Here is a 9,254-nt window from a genome sequence, read left to right as displayed (position 1 = left end):
CGATCTGATTGGCTGTTTTAGCTCAGTTACTTTTATATCGAGGCATGTAGAATATCAAAATATAGGAGATACAGGATAGAAGATTTGACTGTACATTGTCCACAAGTTCAGACTGGGGAGTTAACTGGCAAATTTCTAGCTAAGCAGGAAAAATAGGTTGTATTAAATTTATGCAAATCAATTGCCTCAATAGATTCAATTACTGCAACATATAAGATATAAGTGTAGTTACTTTGTGTGATTTTGGCAAACAATATTCTTAACCCATCCATATTATTTTGGATGGGTTAAGAATATTTCAGTCATTCTTTTCATACAGTTTAGTATCATTTTTATTGCTTTGAGTGTCATATTTTACTCAATCTGACTGATTTGATCTTCACATTGATCACATTGATCATTTATAAGCTGATCAATTACAAGAGGTGTACTGTCTGTTGGTGAAAACTAGTGAACAGATAGCATCATTAGGACCAAGGAACAAAGCAAAAATTCACTGATTGAATTGTTGGTTGACGGGCAGCATATAGTTTAATTTGTGCAACAAACATTGAAAGAAAAATAAAACTATAAAACCTGAATGACCTTTAAATTTGCTAAATATTTGCACAGGCCATCATTCAATAAATCGATAGAAATCCAAGTGCTCACATCAAAACATCAAATCTACATAAATAATATGAATTTTATTCTTACTGAGTAATTCTTATTGGGTAATCAGATAAAAACATTATAAAATATTGGTAAATCTTCCATAACACCAGTGTCACTTCACTTTTGAGCAACCCTAACCCTATTCAAGTTATTAATAAACAGGTAGGCTCACAAATATGCTCGTAAAAAATGCTTCAACTTTTAGTTTATGTGTTCGCCTTCAGAGAGTTTAACAGATGAACTCTCACCTTGCCCCATACCTGTCAAGCTTTGGGTTTGAGAATACGGGAAATGTCATCTGGAGTGGGGGTTTGGGGGCAGGTGAGCGAACGTAAGATGGGGGTGGAGGGGAGGAAATAGACCAGGGGATGAAGAACCGGGGGGGAGCAATACGGGATATTTACGGTACCTTCGTTCGTCACACTCAGAAACTCATCTACCAGCCATGTACCGCCACGATGATTTCCGCCATTCGTTTGTTGAGACCGGGATGATGTGAAATTTAATGTGTGGTTCGTCCATAAAGCTGCACTTACACTGTAACCATCAACTACTCAGCCGCCCTCCGTGTTCAGTCTATCCGCTCACCTGTATAAATACTCCTGCANCACGATGATTTCCGTCACCCGTTTGTTCAGACCGGGATGATATGAAATTTATTGTGCGGTTTGTCCGTAAAGCTACGCTTACACTATGAGCATCAACTACTCAGCTTCCCGTTGTGTTCAGTCTATTTGCTCACTTGTATAAATACTTCGCAGCATCTTCCCGCTGTTCGCTCTGAACCAGATGCTCTGGAGGAGAAAGGCTTCCGAACTCCCGGCATCGCTCCAGTCATTTTAAGGATGTTTATTGGTCCCCCAAAAATGATGAAAACTCGGGCCTAATCATAAATCAATAAAATCCCCACGGGCCGAACTTGAGAATTGAATATTATGCCGCTAACACTTAGCTTTCATCAACAACTCAGAGGTGGAAGCAGGCCCGGCTTAGCCTCCCAAGTAAAATGTGGTTTTGGGGCCCTCTAGTTCTGCCAACAATGTGGACTGGCTGCAATCAGCTGTCCGATCATTAGATTATTCACAGACCTGCTATAAACTTATTGCATCTCTGGCAGTGCTGTTTACATTATATGTATGTATGATATAGGATACATTTATTGACCAACTGGTTTATCCACCAATTGATTTCTGGGCACCGACTTCATTAATTTTGGGGGATCGTGATTGGCCGATATTTACATGTGAAGCCCATCTTATCTCCTGATCTTATCTTTGTCAGCTAAGGTTTATAAATCTGCCTCTGTTCTCATCTGCTCTGCAGTGAGAGGTTTGACAGACAGACCAGGTCAGGTCAGGTCTGCATGTTTAGAGTTAACAATATTCACCCCACTTTTGCCAACCCACTGACTTTCTTGCTATATTTTGCAACATTTCAGACAAAAAAAAATTCATATCAGCCAAAATCAAAATCAGCATGTCAGGCTTTTTAAAGATCGATAACCAGGAATCGGCTAGAAAACTGCAATCAGGGTAGCCCTGATTGCAGTTTGCAGTGTGTAGGGCTGATATACCTTAGTGGCCCTGGGGTTACTAAAGGGCCCCAGGGCCCACTTAGGGCTACAAAGCGGCTGGTTTTCTTTTGCCTTGGGCCCTGGGTGGAAGTCAGAGCTATGTGCACATCAAATAATGTTCCGGCTTGAACACGCTGCACTAAATAATAAAACATAAATTAATGAAGCTTCGAGGCAGGTAAATTTTCCTCTAGGCATTTTAATAATCGAGGTACTCGAATCACTCGAGGAATCATTTCAGCCCTATGTACAATACAAAAACTTTCAACTTTAGGGGAAGCTGAAAGTTAAATATGAGTAGCCTCACCTAGGCCTGTTTAGTCACATATTCCTAAGAAATAAATTTACACATGAGGAACTTTTACTGACATGTATTGCACTAGCAAGTGTTACAGAAAAAAAAATCTGAGTTTCAAATGTATTTAAAACCCTTTACCATTTTGGAGAAAGCCTGAAGTGGTGAGAAGATCAGTTTGATTCAACAGCAGGAAGAAGACTGGAAGCATTCACAATGATACGAGGCTGAATTCTGGAAAGGGAGTGATGTTAAGAGGTTGTATTTCACTTTAACTGCGGAAAGCTAAAAGTTTAATTCTTCAACTGGTTTCAAGATGGGAATAATTTATTGTAAACTATGAATTTATCAAAGTTGGAGTTGAGATTTAAAAAAATGTCTTCATGACATTTAAACAGAAACAAACCAGGAGGAGCAGCAAATGAATCAAATACAACAGGAAATGTTTATTGTTCACTAAATACATGAAGAATAATTGCAGCAAATATACAAAAGGACCATTTAACATGTGAATCCAATATGTATTTAAGAAAATAGGAGCAGAAAGAAACAGAAAAAGTCCAGTGATTGAGAAAAACTTCAGAAAATTTAAAGAATCTTTGACTGGAAACAGAAGAAAAAAAAACTCATGGATCCTCGAATAATCCTGGAACAATTCCAGCTTCCATCTTTAAAGGAAGAAGAAGAAATTTCTATGGAATAATTTGTTAGAGTTTAACCAAGAAACAGTTTGGATCCATGTAGAGATGAACTATCTGTTCAACAGAGAGAGAGTTTCTCTGACAGGAGGAAAATCTTTAGACTCAAATTGGCAAAGAGACACTGAAGAACCAGAACCGAGCCAGACTGTAAATCCAGGAATCAGAGGTTCAGTGAATGTGGTGTTGAAGGTGTGGAGGTGGATCAGTGAGTCAGAGGAGACTCTGTAGAAGGACAGAATGCCAGCAGGACAGTCCACATACACTGATACTCTGTTAGAGACGGAGGAGGAGGAGGAGGAGAGACAAGTTAATATGTTGTTGTGCCAAACAGAGTAACCTTCATCAGAGCAGATCAGACTCCAGGAATAATCATTCCATCCAAACCAACAGTCTCTGTCTCCTTTCCTCTTGATGCTTCTGTAACTCACTGATATCTCAACATCTCCTCTCCACTCAACCTCCCAGTAACGGCGACCAGTCAGACCAGTTCTACACAGCAGCTGAGATTCATCAAATCTGTCTGGATCTCTCTTAAAATCTTAAGAGGAAACTATGATGTTGACTCATTATCAGACCTGCTGCAAACATCTTCCAAGACCCAAGAGAGTCCACCCAAGCCTTCCTGTTGAGAGAAATAGAGATGAGAGAGAAACTGCTCTGCATGTCTGGGGAAGAAGACAAGGCATTTCAGTTCAGCCCAAATCTGATCCAACTTAAGTTTCTGCAGTAACTGAAAACAAGTTTAAGTGAAGCACTGATGTTCCAGTTAAAACCAAAACTGAGCAACCAAAATGTTACATATGAAGATTTAACTGAAAATATAAATGAAGCTACCAGTCTTGAAATGGAGCAACAAAACAAACTGAAGAGACATGTTTCAGTCAAACCAATGAGATTAAATACAAATCAAGAAGTTCAGAACATTCACATTCACTCACAACAACACAGAGGCAATGAGAGGAGAGACCGATTAAAAGACGTGAAAATGTATCAAGAATAAACAAGTACAAAGTGGAGGGCCAGATCCAGAGACTGAAAAGTTAATTGCAGGCCTCAGAGCAGGAATGATGGAGATAAAGAAATTACATTCAGAATTTGGAACAGCAACAACAAAGCTCACCTCTGTGAGGGCTAAAGGACCCCAAGCATGCAGAGAAGCTGGGTTGGGTGATACTGTCAGCACTGGTTCACCTCTGGACAAGAAGCCATTTTCTCATGGCTGCAGGCAGAGAGATTTACAGGGAAACAGTAAGGTGTTGCTGAGGAGGGACCAGCAGTAACCTGGTTACCACCCAGGTCCCACTTTGACTTTGCATCTCTGCAGGCCAACCCTGAATGCTCACGTGAGCCACCAGGTGAGCCCCAAAACAAAATGAATTTCCCAGTTATATTCCCTCACTGCCAAAACAAGCTAGCAGTGCTTTATGGGACACTGGGACTCAGGCAAGTTTCATAAATTATGACTGAAGAAAGAAACACTGATACCAATCTCAGAAATCCTGTCTGAACCACTGGTAGCCATAGCAGCAAATTTAATGAAATAACATATATGGACTGGATAGAGACTGAGATTCACTTGGACTGTGACACTCAGCCCACAAAGACATGTATTGATCCCATTTTGATCTCAAATGATTGAAATGTTGCTGAACAACCGATTGCTGGATTTAATGTGACAGAAGAAGAAATGATTTGATGGACAAACATACAGAAAATAAGTCAGACATTCTTAGTGTCTGTTCAAACAGCTAAGTCCATGCTCAAGAATTTGCAGACCCACGAAAACAAAATGTTGGAACAGTTTAGAGAGGGAAGAAGATTTTCCTGCCTGTTGCCCACATAAACATCTACGTCCGTGTTGGAGGTCGCAGCTACCTGAGGGCCGGCAAGAACAGCTGGTGACTCACAGGGAAGGTCAGTATATATTCAGATCTCTATGAATACAAACAAGCTAGACCTTACCTTGTGCCCTCGTACCATCCTGGCTCACCTAGAATAAATAAAGCAGTGAATACTAAGCTCTGAAAACACATTTGAGAAGCTTGATAATGATTATGTTATTCAGGCCCAGGGAAACGAGATCATCAGTAACACCCAGTCTCACAATAAGCCTCCTCAGTAGGATCCCCTATTTTGGCTTGACCATCTCAGCCCTGACCAGCAGAAAGTAGGTGTCAAGTTTTTTGCTCTCTTAAGAAACTTAAGGTTTTGCCCAAATTTGAAAAGGCTTTCTTCCTCCAAAGAGACACAGGAGCAACTCATCTCATTGGCATCTTTTATTTATCTTTCCTTTAGATAAATCTCATCAGCAGCATATAAATAGGCAACATGTTGTCACATGAGTAGGTTGAAAACCTACAAACAGGAGAAATATTAATTACAGATAAGTTTATTTTAACTTTAACTAGTATCTCAAGTAATTATTTAATAATTGACTTAACAGTGAATGAATAAATAAACCATGTAAAAATAGTCCAACTAATCTGTTTTCAAACACTTGAAGTGAAAACATCAAACAATAAATCTATTTTGGTTTTCTGAATTCAATCTGAATCATGTAAATTATAAATAATGTCCATTTCCTACCAGTGGTGTCTTTGAGGAAGCTTTCAGTTGAGCTTCATTATCTGAATAGAGTTCATTATAAGGTGCCAAGTTACCTTATAGATTTGGCTGCTGAGCTTGAGAAGTGAAAGGGACGGGTGCGCTTGATTCTTTGCAAGGTGCCAGTTGGGTGGAGATGGTGAATTTGAATGCATTCAAAAGTGTTGGATTTGCTGATTTAACTTGACATTGGTAAAGCAGCTGCTACGTCAGGAGTGTCACGCTTTTTAAAATGATGACAAAGGCATGCACATCACTCTCCATGACGCAACCCGTGAAAAAGACTGATATTTCTGACCCAAAGCTTCTGCACCAAGAGGTTAAAGACTGTCACTAAGATCTGTTAAACAGGAGGAGGATTTCTAAGTCAAGATCATGCTACTCATCTTCAATCGTTTGTGTCAGAAAAAAAGTCAGCAGAATTGAAGCTGTGTTGTGACTACAGAAAACTAAACCCGAAGTCAAAACCAGACAGGAACCCCATCCCCAGAATTCAGGACATGTTGGACTCTTTTCATGGCAGTTCCTGGTTCTCAGTTCTGGATCAGAGCAAATCCCACAATCAGGGCGTCTTGGACCCAGAAAGTCTCTCATTCACAGCTTTCATTACGCCGTGCAGCTCATACCAGTGGAAACACAAACAGTTTGGACTCAGATCAGCTCCAGCAGTTTCAGCGCAGTATGGAGGACTGTTTAAAGGGACTGTGTGATGTCATCTGTGAGCCTTATTTAGAAGACAACTTAGTGCACTCTGTCATTTGAAATGCATGTACAACATATCTGCACTGATACCAAACACATGGTGTCAAACTTACTCCTGTCAAATTAATTTTTAAGAGGCAGGTGTCATGAAGTGTTTGTTGTTGGGCCCAAAATGCAGACAGGAGCAGGGAGGATGGATCATATTGAATATTCTTTAAAAAAAACTTACAAAATTCACAGAGAATGCAGGGAGCCAGAGCAAAACAAAAACAGGAACCTGGAGCAAAAAGCAAGCAGAATATCAAAGGGGAAGTAACCAGGATATGATGTGATTTAAGAGACGGAACCAGTAAGGAGTGTGAGTAGAAGAGTTTAAATACTGTGAGGGTGAATGCTGGAACAAAAAAACTGGGCTGATGAGCTAACGATTTGCGGGAGTGAGATGAGAGAGAGAAAATGGCACAGAGGGCAAGGAAGAGGACACAACAGAGGAACTAGAAAAATTAATCTAACACATAACTAGACCTAAGAAACATAATAAAACTAGAATAACAAGGAATAACTGGGGACAAGAAATAAACATAACTACAAACACTAAGAAAGACTGAACTTAAGTCAAACAGAAACAAGACTGATCTAATCAGATAAAGAGACAAAAGAGCAGAGAATCAAACCTCAAAAACAACTATAACAAAAAAGTGCAAAAACCAGAGGATGACCCCACTAAACACCCCCATAAGATGGACTGAATATTCACCCTCCTTAGTTAAATCATGAACTGTGATTAAACCACATTTTTATAAAGTTGAGCTGAATCTCCCAGTGAACTCAGACCTGATTATTACCTGCAGGTCCAATAAATTATATTAATAGAACCTCTGATGGATGAAAGATCTTTGAAAGCAACACATCATCTAAAGCAAAGTCTCTGACATCTATCAGTCTGGAAACGGTTCCAGAACCATCTGTAAGGTTCTGGACTCCAGAGAACCTCAGTAGAACCAGGATCCAACATGGAGAACATGGAACAGTGGAGAACCTTCCAGGAGAGGCCGACCCACCAGAACCACTAAGACAGGGGTGTCAAACTCCAGTCCTCAAGGGCCGCTGTCCTGAAGTTTTTAGATGTGCCACAGGTACAAAACAGTGGAATGAAATGGCTTAATTACCTCCTCCCTGTGTAGATCGGTTCTCCAGAGCCTTAATGACCTAATTATTCTATTCAGGTGTGGTGCTGCAGAGGCACATCTAAAAGTTGCAGGACAGAGGCCCTTGAGGACTGGAGTTTGACACCTGTGCACTAAGAGCTCATCAAGGACTCATCAGGAGGTCCAAAAGAACCTTCACTTCTGAAGGCCACATTTGTAAAAAAATTTACTTTTTATGACCAAATTGATAACATGTCAACCATCACAAGGCCTGTTCAGAGTAGAATATTTCCCTCTATTCTTTCTCCATCATGGTGGATCACATTATCCACCATGTCTGCTGTTGAAAATAGATTAATTTTTAATATCAAATTCATATTTGAAATTGAGTAGAGATGCAGCAATCAGACCTTTTCTGTCCAACACTGATCTCCAGTTTTTATTCTGCTCTGATCTTCCACTTCCTGGCATTTTTTCTCCAAAGTGAAAAATGTTCTGCAGGTTCTGAGTTTCAGGTAGAAGTTCTGAATGAAACATAAAATATTAAGATTTCCTCTGTTTTATTTTTCAAAGTACTGTCACTTGACCTTCATCAGCTGATTTAAAGATGGGAATAATTTACTGTAAATTAGGAATTTATGAATAAAATCTCTTAACATTTAAAAAGGAACAGCACTGAGAAGCAAATGAATCAAATGCAGAAGAAAATGTGTTTATTGTTCACTAAAAATATGAAGCATAACTGCAACAAATATACAAACCGGATTCCAAAAAAATTGGGACACTAAACAAATTGTGAATAAAAACTAAATGCCATGATGTGGAGATGGCAAATGTCAATATTTTATTTGTAATAGAACATAGATGGCAGATCAAAAGTTTAATCTGAGTAAATGTAACATTTTTAAGGAAAAATATGTTGATTCAAAATTTCACAGTGTCTACAAATCCCCAAAAAGTTGGGACAAGTAGCAATAAGTGGCTGGAAAAAGGAAAGTGAACATATAATAAACATCTGGAAGACCAATTAACACTAATTATGTCAATTGACAACATGATTGGGTATAAAAAGCTTCTTAGAGTGTCAGTGTCTCTCTGAAGCCAAGATGGTGAGAGGATCACCGATTCCACCATTGTTGTGCAGAAAGATGGTGCAGCAATACCAGAATGTTGTTACCCAGCGTAAAATAGCAAAGACTTTTAAGTTATCATCATCAACCGTGCATAACATCATCAAAAGATTCAGAGAATCTGGAACAGTCGCTGTGTGTAAGGGTCAAGGCCGTAAAACTACTGGATGCTGGTGATCTCCGGGCCCTTAAACGTCGCTGCACCTCAAACAGGAAAGGAAATGACAGCCTGGGCTCAGGAATACTTCCAGAAAGCATCGTCAGTGAACACAATCCACCTGCCATCCGCCGCTGCCAGCTGAAACTCTACAGAGCAAAGAGGAAGCCATTTCTAAGCTCCACAAGCTCAGCCGTTTGCACTGGGCCAGGAGTCATTTAACATGGAGGGAGGCAAAATGGACGACTGTTCTGTGGTCAGATGAGTCACGATTTGAAGTTCTTTATGGA

At 39.7% G+C, this 9,254-nt stretch overlaps 1 protein-coding gene and 1 long non-coding RNA gene across 2 annotated transcripts in view; both read right to left on the bottom strand.

Moving 5' to 3' along the window:
- LOC107835045 (NACHT, LRR and PYD domains-containing protein 12-like) overlaps nucleotides 1–9,254 on the bottom strand; it is a gene marked incomplete at its 5' end in the record, with an annotated part of 68,213 nt that overhangs the window by 52,161 nt on the left and 6,798 nt on the right. The gene's annotated exons all lie outside the window — the stretch shown is intronic.
- LOC107835047 (uncharacterized) overlaps nucleotides 3,418–9,254 on the bottom strand; it is a 9,461-nt gene continuing 3,624 nt past the window's right edge. Inside the window, exon 2 of the long non-coding RNA XR_001660877.1 lies at nucleotides 3,418–3,620. This is a non-coding gene — a long non-coding RNA (uncharacterized LOC107835047). The remainder of the gene's footprint in view (nucleotides 3,621–9,254) is intronic.

Source organism: Poecilia formosa, unplaced genomic scaffold, assembly GCF_000485575.1.
Source record: "Poecilia formosa unplaced genomic scaffold, Poecilia_formosa-5.1.2 Scaffold951, whole genome shotgun sequence".
NCBI lineage: Eukaryota > Metazoa > Chordata > Actinopteri > Cyprinodontiformes > Poeciliidae > Poecilia > Poecilia formosa.
This window is presented reverse-complemented; position numbering and strand designations above follow the sequence as displayed.